This window comes from Pongo pygmaeus, chromosome 9 (assembly GCF_028885625.2).
Source record: "Pongo pygmaeus isolate AG05252 chromosome 9, NHGRI_mPonPyg2-v2.0_pri, whole genome shotgun sequence".
NCBI classification, from domain to species: Eukaryota; Metazoa; Chordata; class Mammalia; order Primates; family Hominidae; genus Pongo; species Pongo pygmaeus.
Window position 1 is genome coordinate 9812426 of NC_072382.2, and position 13884 is coordinate 9826309.

General features: G+C 55.0%; 1 long non-coding RNA gene across 1 annotated transcript; it reads left to right on the forward strand.

Annotated features, from left to right (window-relative positions):
- Nucleotides 1–1108: 1108 nt before the first annotated feature.
- LOC129007145 (uncharacterized) lies at nt 1109–6118 on the forward strand. Its single transcript, XR_008492242.2, has 3 exons — nt 1109–1147; nt 1729–2126; nt 5226–6118. It is a non-coding gene; the product is annotated as an uncharacterized LOC129007145 (long non-coding RNA).
- Nucleotides 6119–13884: the final 7766 nt, after the last annotated feature.

The window sequence follows — 13884 nt, forward strand, 5'->3', positions numbered from 1 at the left end:
CCCTCTCAGATCCTCTGTCCCTGTGAACCCTGGCCTCAGCCTTGACCTTGGCTCCGCCCCATATCCCACCTCTGCACCCAGCACCTCCCATGTCACCACCAGGGGTCGCCACGCCTCCCGGCCTTGCCCAGCAGATCAGGGCACAGGGGGACCCAGAGGCACCCAGCCCTGCACGCCTTCCCCTGGCTCGGCTCTGCCTTGCCCCTCCCAGGGAGCTGCCACTCCAGCCCCACTCCTGATATGGCAGGAGCTACGTGCGGCTGCCAGGGGAGGGAGGGATGGTCCTTGGAGCCCACCTGCCCAGCTGACGCTGCCTGGTTGTTGCTTGAGGCCACTCGGGGAAGCCTGAACCCGAGGCGTTCTAGATGTTGCTCTCACCATCCCTAATGAGGGCTTTTGGGGTGGCCCAGGCCTCGGCCCCTTGGCTTCCACTCTGCTCTGGGGTCCCAGCTTCAGCACTTGGAGAGGGGAGGTGTGCTGGAGCAGCGCTGCAGCTGGAATCCCAACCCTCACTGCACAAAGCTTTACATGGGACCAGGGAGTGCCCATTGCCCCCCACACATCTTGTTTCTTGTGAGCAAAAAAGGAGCTGCTCTCACCGTGCTCCTCCCTGCCCTGCTTCCCAGTGGCACCGCACAGAGGTGGGCGGGTCCATGGGGAAACCGAGGCTCGGGTTGGGAATCAGGGGACCCTCACCTTGCTAGGTTCCACAGGCCTCTGGGGTTAGCAAAGGTCCCCCAGCCCTGCTCTGTGGCCCCTTCTGAGTGGGGGAGATCTGGGTACTGGGAACAGAGCAGAAGCTTTCTCCCGAGGGACCCTGGGGTCCTGGCTGCCCACGGACACCTGGGGCAGCAGGCTGGTAAGAGATCAGGAGGGCGAGGCCCTGGAGGAGATGGCTGTGGACGACTGGGTGCTGATGCCACCCGGAGAGGCAGATGGGGCCCAGCCTGATGCTTCCTGGACCCGCCCCACCCTGCCCGGGCACAGTCCAGGGCTTCCTGCCCTTCGAACCACACTTGTGATCAGTATTGACGGTGGTGGGATAATCATTAACCACCACCAGGGGCTGGGTCAACGGCTCAAAAGGCCCTGGGCCCAGGGTGTCCCCACTTCCTCCTTGTGCCCCGAAGGCCAGCCCAGCACTCAGGTAAGAGGCTTCCTGAGTGGTAGGACCCCTGCTGCACTCCCTGTCCTAGGAGGCTTCTGAACCCAGGCACCTCTGAAGGGTGGCCAATCCTGAGGAAGAAAGGGACCTGGACAGCCATGGGGTGGCCGGGATGAGCCCCTTCCTCTCTGTGCCTTGGTTTCCACTGTGAGATGAGGGGGCCTTAGCATCAGCGCTCAGAGCTGTGGAGCCAGGATTCCTGATCGGGCGCTGCCTCTGCCAGGCCAGGGCACTTGGACACCACGCTGCAGGAGGCTGGTCTCGCCCAGGCCTCTGTGGGAAGGGCCGCCAGGCTGAGTGGAGGGCCAGCTACCAGCTACAGTGTCTTCCTTCGCAGGTCTGTCCCCCCAGGCAGAAGGATTCCAGCCTAGGGATCCCCCATCCCACCCTGACTGCATCCCGAGAGGGGGGACGCCACTTCGGGAAGGTTGTTTGGGCAGCACATGCCCTGGGGCCCTGCTCTGTGACCTTGGGCGGCCCCCTCTGTCTCTCTAGGCCTGTATCCACCACTCGCGAAGGGGGCAGGGCCCAAGTCTACTCTAAAAGCTCCCCTTTCTCTCCAGAAGCTTTGGAGTCTCCCAAAATGCCTGCTGGGTCTCTGCAGGACTGGTACCTGTCACCGGAACCTGTCTGGGAGGGACGAGAACATGCTTTGCAAGAGGAAGCTCTGCCTCCCAGAGCCCTGGGCTCACTCGGGGACCCTGGCCAGCAGCTGCTTCCTCTCCCCACAGCGGAGAGAGACCCAAGGGTCCCAGGGCAGATGCTTCCCACCCGTCAAGGCCAGCGTGCAGGGTGGCCTCATAAGTCCTGATTGACATATGAACAGTGGTTCAGAGAGGTTACGCTACTTGCTCAAGGTCACCCAGCTCCCAGGCCCCTGCTGTCTTCCAGGCCACTGAGGTCCTAAGCGTCCTTCCAGGCGAGCCACTGCTCACAGCCTGTTCCTCACGTTCTGCGGCAGGTTTGTGTATCTACATCTTTTCCAGTTCCCTGTCGTCCCCCTTCCTACACCTTGTCATCCACTGTCTGTTTTCTCTGTTCCTTTCCAGTTCTCTACCTGCTCCTCTTATTTTTATTTGAGACAGGGTCTTTCTTTGTCACTGAGGCTGGAGTGCAGTGGCACAATCTCAGCTCACTGGAGCCTCGACCTCCCAGGCTCAAGTAGCTGGGAGCTACTTGATGCGCCTCAGCCTCTTGAGTAGCTGGGACCACAGGCATGCATCACCACACTGGGCTAATTTTTTATTTTTTGTGGAGATGGGGTCTCACTGTGTTGCCCAGGCTGGTCTTGCACTCCTGGGCTCAAGAGATCCTCCTGCCTTGGTCTCCCAAAGTGCTGGGATTCCAGGTGTGCACCGCCATCCGCGGCCTTACTCTTCTCTTCCTCTCTCAGCCCCTCTGCCTCACTATCCCTCTTTCTGTGCCCTCCTCCCCACAGACCCCCACACTTCTTCTCAGTCTCATCTTCAGCTTCCCATACGGGGCCATCCTCATGAAATCGGGCACTGGGAGGTCCCTGGGGACTGACAAGTGCCAGCTGTCCCTTGCTGTCCCTCTGCCCCATGGCTGCAGCAGGGAGGGTGGGCAAAGGGCAGAGGTGACAGTGGCCAAACCTGAAACTGAGGCCCAGCTCTGGTTGGGAAAGAAACAAGGAAACAAAATAACTTGGGGACAGAGGGCGTGGGGTCATCAGAGCGGGCAAAGGCTGCCCAGGAGTTGTAAATCAGAGCCGCTCCCGGCTTTATGAGGCCGATTTGGGGTTGAGCCTGGACTTCGCCCAGGAAGGAGTGCTGGCAGCACACGGGGCGCCAGGTGTGGGCCCCGGATGATAAGAAGCCTCGGTGAAAAGACCATGGACCTGGGGCCACGAAGACTGGGGCGCCCAGGTGAGCGGGCGTGGCACACTCTCCAGAGCCCTGCCCAAGGCGGATGCCAGGCATGGCCCCGGGCTCCAATTGGCTCCCGCCCCCTGTAACAGCAACTCCATGTGGAAGTGCCCACTGGTTCCAGTGGGGCTGCTGTTATCTGGGGCGAGGGCCGGTACCCACGAAGAAGGAGAGGCAGGTGCTGCCCAGCAGACCAGCCAGGACTACCGTGGCGACGCTCCCAGGCCAGATGGTGGCGGGTGGTGGAGGGCTATCGGCGGGCTGCCGAGACCGAGTGCACAGGGCTCTGACCTATGAATTGACAGCCAGTGCTCTCGTCTCCCCTCTGGCTGCCAATTCCATAGGTCACAGGTATGTTCGCCTCAATGCCAGCCACCAGGACCTGCAGGGATAGGGGTGGGCCGGGGGTGTCCAGCAGTCAGCAGAGACCCTGCAACCCCAGTGCAGCACTCATGGTCCCACCTCCCTCTGTCTCATTCCCCGAGATGAGCCTGAACAGCTTCAGTCCCGCCCCTGCCCTGCCTGCCCTGTGGCACCTCTATGCTTTGCCTGTGCGGTTCCCTTGGGCTGCAACACTCTTCCTAGCTTATTTGCCAGGCTTACTCTTACTAACCCTTTCAAGCTCTGTCCAAGCATTTGCTGCCTCCAGAAGGCCTTCTTGAAGCTTCCAAGTCCCCACCTGGGCACCCCCACACTGTGCTATCCCAGGGCACTGCCCTCTCGGAGCCCCGGTGCTGGTTTCTGCTTGTGTCTCGCTCCTCTCCCCATCTATGAGCTCAGTTCCCAGCCCAGGCGTGTGCTCAATAAATGTTTGCTGAACCAATCCTGAGCCTCTGTCTTGCACCCTGAGGAAGCACCCACCGACATGCAGTGTGGCCAAGGGGGGCTGAGTGCTCTGGGCCCAGTGTTTGTGCTGGAGCCCCCCCACCCAGGACGGGGCCCTGAGCCAGCTTCCCCATCTGCTTCCTGCTCTCCCCTCCTTTGCCAGTCTCATCTCCCTGGAGCGCAGCCCTGTGGTTGGTGGAGCAGCTTCTCCAGCCGCTAGGATTCCTAAGAGGGCCCAGGACCCCGGCTGCTGGTAGAGGAAGAGCAGCCAACCCAGGACAGGACAGCTGACCCCACCCCTGTCCCGCCTCCCACAACAGCCTCATTTCCACCTATTTCTTTGTGGTGTTTGTTTGTTTGTTTTGAGACAGAGTCTTGCTCTGTTGCCCAGGCTGGAATGCAACAGGCTTCCTCCTGGGAGGAAGCCTCCCCTCCTGGTGTGATCTTGGCTCACTGCAACCTCTGCCTCCTGGGTTCAAGCGATTCTCCTGCCTCAGCCTCCCAAATAGCTGAGATTACAGGCGTGCACCACCATGCCCGGCTAATTTTTGTGTTTTTAGCAGAGACTGGGTTTCACCATGTTGGCCAGGCTGGTCTCGAACTCCTGACCTCAGATAATCTGCCCACCTCAGCCTCCCAGAGTGCTGGGATTATAGGCCTGAGCCACCGCGCCCAGCCCCACCTGTTTCTTATACAACGGGGTTCTGAGGAAATTTTCCTTTTTTTTTTTTTTTTGAGACAGGGTCTTGCTCGCTCTGTCACCCAGCCTGGAGTGCAGTGGTACAATCACAGCTCACTGCAGCCTCCACCTCCCAGGGCTCACACAGTCCTCCCATCTCGGCCTCCCAAATAGCTGTGACTACAGGCACGTGCCACCATGCCTGGTTAATTTTTGTATTTTTCGTAGAGATGGGGTTTCACCATGTTGCCCAGGCTGGTCTCAAATTCCTGGCCTCAAGCAGTCCTGCCTCAGCCCCCCAAACTGCTGGGATTACAGGCATGAGCCACTGTGCCCTGTCAGAATTTTTCATTTGAATAAAAAGGTTTCTGGTACTACAAAATAAAATTTGTAAAATGGGAAATAGAGACCTAGGAATAAATGTCAAATTGCTTAATAACAGGCATTGGCTATTGAGCCCTTTCTGTTTGCTGGGCACGCACATCCAGGACCTAGTCCTCCTGGCATCCATCATGAACCTGTTTGGGACGCGAGGACACAGGCTCAGAGAGGGTGCACATTTGCTGAAGTCACAGAGCAAGTTGGACCTTCTCCTTCTTGGCTGTCTGATGACTATAGGCAGCCAACAAACATCTGGCCCCAAGACACTGTCCCTCTCCCCTTCCCACAGGCAGGTCTGCTCACGCTGTCCTGGCTGCTCTGAATCCCTGGGCCCAGATCGGCCCCTGCCATGGCCCAGCTCAGCAACCCCTCCCTGCAGACCTTCCCATGACTCTGCAGGCACTGCTCCCCTCTCTGCCCACACCCCAGCTTCGTGGGCCTCTCCCGCCACCCTTATCTCATTCCTGATTTTTCTGCCAGAGTTAAGGAGCCCTGTGTGCTTATCTAATTCTGTGCTGGTCTCAGACTCCTTGAGGGCAAGGTCCACGACTTACTTATCCTCCCTGGCTGCTTCCCCCACCCGCCAGCATAGTAGGTGTTCGGGATACATGGGCTAGATGGTGGGGCCCTGGACTCTAACCCCCTTGGGGCTGTCAGGCCTCAGACCCAGAGCACTGGCTTAGGGTGAAAGGGGTGCAGACAGCAGCCACCCTGCCCTGGGGGTCCTCCTGCATCTGCCTCTGCAGAGCACTGTGATCCCACAAAAGCCTGCGAGGGCTATTGGAGACCTGTTCCAACGCATGAGCAAGGCAGATCCAGCACCCTCCCCCGGCTCCTTGATCCCCCTGACCTGTGTTCTTTACCCAGCAGGCCCTGAGCCCATGCACATTTCCCTGGCCTGGGTCTCACCTCCAACCCCTCTCAGAACTCCTCAAGACCTGCCCAAGGGTCACTCCCTCCCAGACACCTGCCTGGCCCCCCGCCCCACCCTCCATTACCCCACTCACTGGCTCCCTGGATGCTCTATGGCTGGGATGTTAGCGCCCCCATCATGCCCCATCACCCACACCGGGCTATTTCCCCCACCAGCCTAAGAGCCCCCAGGAGTGGCGGCCACTGACTTTTTTCCTGTAGCCTCAGAGACTCAAAGGAGGCACTTAATAAATGCACACAGAAGGACTGGCCTTGTGCATGAGCAAAGTTGCTTAGGGAGGGAGCCTAGACACAGTGGGGCGGTCAGCACAGAGCTGGCGGTGGGAGGCCTCCGTAGTATTGTCTTTGTCCCATCTTCCACACCACACGTGTGTGAAACGCTACGCTGACAGAGGCCCTGAGAGGTTGTGCAGATTGACTACGCCAGCCTCAGAGAGAGAAGGCCCAGGCGGGGAGGAGTAAAGCCTCCCTGGGAGAGGTGAGTGTGAGGTCGGCGTTTGCTGAGGTGAACCCCAGAAACAGGTCGTGAGCACTGGAGGAGGAAGGAATGCCGGGGCAAAGATGCCGAAAGGGGACGGAGGCGCGGGGCGGGCGGGGACAGCTTCCTCTTCTGCAAGGCTTACTCCCGGTGGCCACCACTAGGGGGCGCCCCGGGCACCCCAAGCGGGGCGGGGCCAACCCTCCCCACCGCGCGGCTCCCAAGGCCTGGGGGAGTAGCCCCTGGGTCCTCCTTCCCCGGGCCGCCTAGAACTGCGCCTGGCTTGGCCAGGACACTGTCCTGGGCCAAGGGCACAGCCCAGGTGCCAGCGTCCTACACACAGTTGCGGGTCCCAGGCGCGCACTGCCTTCCCCAAGGTGGCCCTGGTGGGGCTCTTCCCGCTGTGGTGTGTATAAAAACATCACTGTATAATGTCTATTCATAGAATTCACAATGAGTCCCCATGTAACAACCTGCAGAGCCCCCAGAAATGCCCTTCCAGGTCCCCCCAGCCCATGGTCAGCACAGTTCTGAGTGTTACGGTAATCACTTCCTCTCCTTTCTCTGGGATTTACTACCCCGTACACTGTCCCAAAGAGTCTGCGAGCATTTTGTCTGGATTTGTTGTTATTAATGTAAATGGAATCACGGTGCCGTGTCTGGCTGAGTCTCATGCAGTTGATGGAGCCGAAGCTTCTTCACTCTTGCTCACTGCTGTATAGTGAAGAGAACACTTGGGGTTATTATGAGCGCTGTTATTATGAGCACTGTTGGGGTTATAATGAGTATTGTAATGCACAGATGCTACTGCAGAGTGCTTCTCCAGCAGGGACTGTCAGGTCATGGGGTGATGGACCTAACACTGGACCAGGCCACATGGTGCCTATTAAAGGACAGCTGGGTACAGGCCTTTTTTGATTTTGTTTTTCTTTCTTTTTTTTTTTTTTTTTTTTTGAGACGGAGTCTCATTCTGTTGCCCAGGAATGCAGTGGCTCGATCTCAGCTCACTGCAAGCTCTGCCTCCCGGGTTCAAACGATTCTCCCGCCTCAGCCTCCCGAGTAGCTGGGATTACAGGCACCCACCACCATGCCCAGCTAATTTTTGTATTTTAGTAGAGACAGGGTTTCACCATGTTGGCCAGGCTGGTCTTGAGCTCCTAATCCCAGGGGATCTGCCCACCTCGGCCTCCCAAAGTTCTGAGATTACAGGCATGAGCCACCGTGCCCGGCCGCCTGTTTTTCTTTTTGACAATGATGACAGCTTCAGAAAAGTTGCAAGAAAAGTACGAACAACATCCATATACCGTTTATTTTGATTCATCGACAGTTAACACTTTGCAATTATATATAAAATACATTTTTTTATATATATATTTTTTGAGACGGAGTTTCTCTCTTACTGCCCAGGCTGGAGTGCAATAGCGCTCACTGCAATTTCCGCCTGCCAGGTTCAAGCGATTCTCCTGCCTCAGCCTACCGAGTAGCTGGGATTACAGGCATGCGCCACCACGCCTGGCTAATTTTTGTATTTTTAGTAGAGACAGGGTTTCTCCATGTTGGTCAGGCTGTTCTCGAACTCCTGACCTCAGGTGATCTGCCCGCCTCGGCCTCCCAACGTGCTGGGATTACAGGCGTGAGCCACCATGCCCAGCCTGCAATAATATTTGCTCCCTTTTCTCTCTCTCTCTGTCTCACACCCACACACACACACACACACACACACACATATTTTCTGAACCACTGGAGAGTAAGTTACATAAGTCCTAGCCCTTTACCCTTAAATATTTCAATATGTATCTCCTAAGAAAAATGACATTTCTTACGCAACCACAAGACAGTTACCAAATTCAGGCCTGATGACAGTGATGCAATGCTATTATCTAACATACAGTCCACTTTCAAATGTCTCTGATTGTCCCAGTCTGCCGGGACCAGGCTTCACATCTGGTGTCAGCTCTCCTCGGTCTTCTTTAATCCAGAACCATCCTCAGCCTTTCTTTGTTTTTCAAGACCTTGATATTTTTGAAGAGTCTAGATCAGTTGTTTTGTAGAATGTTCCTCATCTTTTTCTCTCCGTTTCCCCCCAATTAAACAAGTCACGTACATCCATTATATACATTTGGACAACATAGAAAAGGAAATAAAAATTGCCCCAGTTCCTACGATGCAGGGATAACCCCGTAGACACTTCCTGTAATCATGAGTAAGCTGACTCACTTGTTCTACGCACTCTGTGCACATGAACTCATGTCATCCTAGGAGGCAGGTGCTTTTGTTATCTCTTGAGTGCCTTGCTAAAGATCATACAGTCTGTAGGATTTGATCCTGAACAGTCTGCTCCAAAGCCCATGCACTTGGCCTTTATGCTACACTGCTTCTCAATAATGGCCAGCCACGCGCGTGCGTAGATGTGCACGCGCACCTGTGTGTGTGTGCGCGCTCATCGGGATGCCTCAGCTTCTGCCCTATTGGCATTTCGGGCAGGGTAATTCTCTGCTGTGGGAGTGCCCTGTGTGTTGTAGGATGGTCAGCAGCAGCCTTGTCCTCTGCCTAGTAGATGCCAGCAACAATCCCCAAAATAATCATACCAAGAATGTCCCTTGGGGAGCAAAATCACACCCAGCTGAGAATCTGTGTGTGTGTGTGTGTGTGTGTGTGTGTGTGTGTGTGTGTGTGTGTGTAGCCAGGTGATGCTGTATTCCCTTCTGAAATCTATCCCAGTGATTGGTACTCCATGGTCACTTTTGGGTCCTTCCATTTTCTTCTCTGGTCCCATGTCTAGTGGCTGCCAGGTGTTGCCTGTGAAGGGACTCGTGGACCGACAAAAAGACAAATCTATTGCGGTAGCTACCTTCTATTGCTATACAACAAAGTGCCACAAACTTCGTGGTTTAGAACCACCCCCATTTATGAGCTCCTGGTTCTGTAGGTCAGAAGTCTGGGCCCAGCATGACTGAGTTCTGTTCTCAGAGTGTCAGATGCTGAAGGAAGGTGGCAGCCAGGCTGCACTATCACCGGGAGGCAGGGGAAGGAATCTGTCTCCAAGCTCATTCTTGTTGGCAGAATCCGGCTCCTTGCATCTGTAGGACTGAGGTCCCCGTTTCTTTGCTGGTGGTCTGCTGGGGCCCCTCTCAGCTCCTAGAGGTCACCCACATTCCTTTCCACGTGGTGTGCTCCAGGCTGGAGTGCAGTAGCATGATCATGGCTCAAAGCAGCCTCAACCTCCCTGGCTCAGGTGATCCTCCCACCTCAGCCTCCTGAGTAGCCAGGACTACAGGTGCATGCCACCACACCCAGCTAATATTTTGTATTTTGGGTAGAGATGGGATTTTGCCATGTTACCCAGGCTAGTCTTGAACTCCTGGGCTCAAGTGACCTACCCCCTCAGTCTCCTAAAGTGCTGAGATCACAGGCGTAAGCCACTGCCCAGCCAGCTCTGCTTTCAGAGGGCTCAGTGAACGGGGGGGCCCACTGGGATTATTTCCCTTTGTATGGTGGACTGCACCATCTAACACCGCGTGTCATGGAGTAAGTCACCAGATCCGCATTCCCAGCATTACACTGGGTACGTACACCAGGGGTGGGGGATCTTGCAGACATCCTGAAATTCTGCTTAATGATGACCAAAGGGCAAGAGAGGTGTTTCTGGGACAGGACATGGAGCCAAGGGGCAGGGGACCAGGTTAGGTGAGCAGGAGACAGAGGCCTGACCCCACCTCTGAGAGGGTCCCACTACATTCCTGCCCTCGGGGACACCCCAACATGTACCTCTAGGAGCAAGCATGGCGCCTGGGCAGACGTGGGCCTCAGGGGAGGGTTCTGGTCTCCAGTCTCCCTGCAGATGGAGCGTCACCATGTTCTGTACTTAAGGGCACAGTAAAGAAGCTGCAGGTCAGAGGAATGTGGCGGCTGGGCCACAGGACGGAGAGGGAGACTGAGTGTCGGCAGACAGGTGGGCTGGGGGACCACCATGTACCACCCCAAGTGACCTACAAAGAGACTTTAATTTGGGGGGATGGAGGAGGGAGGTGTTAGCCCAGCAGTGGGGACAGGAGGGTGGCCTTAGGCACGATGTCTGACTCCTGAGGTATGGGAGTGAGGGGCTGGGCCAGAGGCCAGAGGAGCTGGGCTTGTTGAAGATGGGCTGGGCTCTGTGCCCTGGTGGCTGAGTGTGACACACAGCTGGGGACAGAATTACCCTCCAGCCCCCAGCCTGTGAGCCCATGGTGAGGCTCAGGGCCACAGGGGGCCTGCAGGGCGAGGCCAAGGCAAGGGAGAGGCAGCTGGAGCAGAACTTGGGCAGGCTCGTTCTTGCACACACGAGACACACTTCAGAGCCCCCTGGAAATGCAGAGGGGCCGTGTGCACGGCAGCAGCCTGCACTCATACAAGAGAGGCTAAGCCCATGCACCTCACTTGTACTCTCAGGCTGCTGAGGCTGGGGGACAGTGGGGTTACACTCGCCATTTCATTAGTGTAGGGCAAGGGGGACCCCAGCACCCTACAAGGGACCCCTAATGTTGTCACCACAGAAGGTGATTGCTCATGTGCCAAATAATAAGCCATTTCCTGTGGAGTCAGGCAAAGGCCTGGGCCCTCCAATAAGTTTAGGGTAAACCCTGCACCCTGCACTCAGCGGCAGCCCCGGCCTCAGCAGCCCCAGCAAGGCAGCGCCAGAAGCTGCAGGGACTGAGACACACACACAGAAGACTGGCAGGTGAACTAGAGCTTTTACTGAAAGTGCTCAGAGACCTATAAGTCTCAGCTCCGCAAAGCACCGTGCGGTTATATGTGTACATCATCCTGACAAATGTGTAAGCCTGTCCCCCAGGCTGCAGAGCAGCAAAGGGGCTAGGAAGTGCTGGTGAGCTTCAGGGCAGAGATTCACTTCAGCCTGCATCTGGGGAAGAGGCTCTCGAAACCCTCTTTCTCTGCTTTTCCACCTGCCCGTCCTTGCAACTTCAAGTGGCTAGAGTGTGGAAAGGGCAGTGTTAAGATTCAGAAGGCCCTCCTAATCTCAAGTACCCAGGGACACAAACACTGCAGAAGGCCGCAGGGACCTCTGCCTAGGAAAACCAGAGACCTTTGTTCATGTGTTTATCTCCTGACCTTCTCTCCACTATTATCCTATGACCCTGCCATATCCCCCTCTCCCAGAAACACCCAAGAATCATCAATAAATTCTTCATAAATTAAAAAAAATAAATAAATAAATAAATAAAAGGAAAAGAAGTACAATAAAAAAAAAAAAAAAAAAAAAAAAAAGAAGGCCCTGGCCGGGCGTGGTGGCTCACACCTGTAATCCCAGCACTCTGGGAGGCCGAGGCGGGCAGATCACAAGGTCAGGAGATCAAGACCATCCTGGCTAACACGGTGAAACCCCGTCTCTTCTAAAAATAGAAAAAATTAGCTGGGCATGGTGGTACGCACCTGTAGTCCCAGCTACTCGGGAGGCTGAGGCAGGAGAATCACTTGAACCCAGGAGGCGGAGGTTGCAGTGAGCGAAGATCACGCCACTGCACTCCAGCCCGGGCAACAGAGGGAGACTCCGTCTCAAAAAAAAAAAAAAAAAGATTCCGGGGGTCCAGATTCTCATTCAGTCTGGGCTACTTCGAGCAGTCACTGGACATCCCGGGCCTCAGGCTCTTTCTCACTGGAATTTGAAAGCAGTTAAGATTCTGACATAGTCACCTCCAAGTTGGGCCATGTTCCGGCTGCCAGATGCCCTCAGAGCCCTCTGGGGCCCAGCAATCTCCCAGAGCCATCACCCAAAGGCCACAGCTGCTACAAGAGAAAGGCCTCATGGTGCGGAGAGGACACTCTTCTTGCCAGTGTGGGAGACCCGGCATTCAAAAGAACAGTCCTCCTCAGTTCCTTACCTTGTGTTGGCAAAACTGATTTGTTGCCCAAATCTCATGACTGCGAGAACAAAAATCTGTGCTGATATGCAAACTCTCTCAGTGGAAAGAATGAACCACTCCTCATCCCAGGGAGAAACCTATGTGTTTTGGTTTTTCTCAGCCTGATTTTTCTGCCATATTTGGAGAAAAACTCCTTAAAAAAAAATATATCGGCCGGGCGTGGTGGCTCATGCCCGTAATCCCGCATTTTGGGAGGCTGAGGTGGGTGTATCACTTGAGGTCAGGGGTTCGAGACCAGCCTGACCAACATGTACTTTTAGTAGTCTCTACTAAAAATACAAAAAATTAGCCAGGCATGGTGGCAGGCGCCTGTAATCCCAGCTACTTGGGAGACTGAGGCAGGAGAATTGCTTGAACCCAGGAGGTGGAGGTTGCAGTGAGCTGAGATCGCACCATTGCACTCCATCCAGCTTGGGTGACATAGAGTGAGACTCTGTCTCAAAAAAAAAAAAAAACAAACTCTCAAACATAGTTTATTATATAGGTGAATCCTGGTCCCCGTGATGGACTTATCGGTAGGATTTCTGGTAGTAAGCATAGGTACCAGGGCCTCCAACGTTTTTGGATTTGCAGCAATGGGGGTCAGCTACTGACAGGGTCCAGTCATGCTGGATGAGGATGCCTCTGGTCCTTTTGGAAGCCTCATCCATTTATTTCCGGTAATAGGCCACTAAGGCTTTGGAGATGGACTGAAGGATAGCATAAATCTGGGTCACATGACCACCACCCTTCACACAAACATGGGTGTGCATGTCAGCAATTGCTCCTTGCCCAGAGGCAGAACTAGTTCCAACAGCTTGAATTGTGGCACTCGGCTCCATCATCTCCAGGGGCCACCCATTCACCTTGATGAGGCCACTGCCATGTTTGCAGTGAACTGCACGGACTGCAGCTGGCCCTTGGATGGCATGGCCAAGAGCACAGATAAGAGCTCCTCACTGCACAGCACCGCAAGTGGAAAAGCCACCTCTCTTTTTTTTTTTTTTGAGATGGAGTCTCCTTCTGTTGTCCAGGTTAGAATGCAGTGGTGCAATCTTGGCTCACTGCAACCTCCACCTCGCGGGTTCAAGCAATTCTCCTGCCTCAGCCTCCTGAGTAGCTGGGATTACAGGTGCATGCCACCACACCTGGCTAATTTTTGTAATTTTTAGTAGAGACGGGGTTTTGCGATATTGGCCAGGGTGGTCTTGATCTCAGGTGATCTTCCTGCATCGGCCTCCCAAAGTGCTGGGATTACAGGCATGAGCTACTGTACCTGGCCTTTTTTTTTTTTTTTTTAAGTTGTCTCTAGGGACCTCGTAGATATTTTCCTAGATCAGGCCATGACAGGACCAAGCAGACCACTTAGAGGGGAGGTAAGGCCCCTTTCTGCTGGATGAGGGCATTTCTGAGGAGAGCTAGTGGGTAGGTACCTCAAGGCCCTGGGTTTGCAGGGAATGGATTTATTAACTGAAGAATAAAACACTGGGAGTGGGGGATGGCCCGGTTTCTGAGATAAAAGGAAAATACTTGAACCCTCCATCGATCTGCCATGGGCTCAGGCAGACAGGCAGAAAGTGAAACAGCGGAGAAACCAAAAGTGAAATGGTTCATTCACATTTTATAAAACTTTCCCA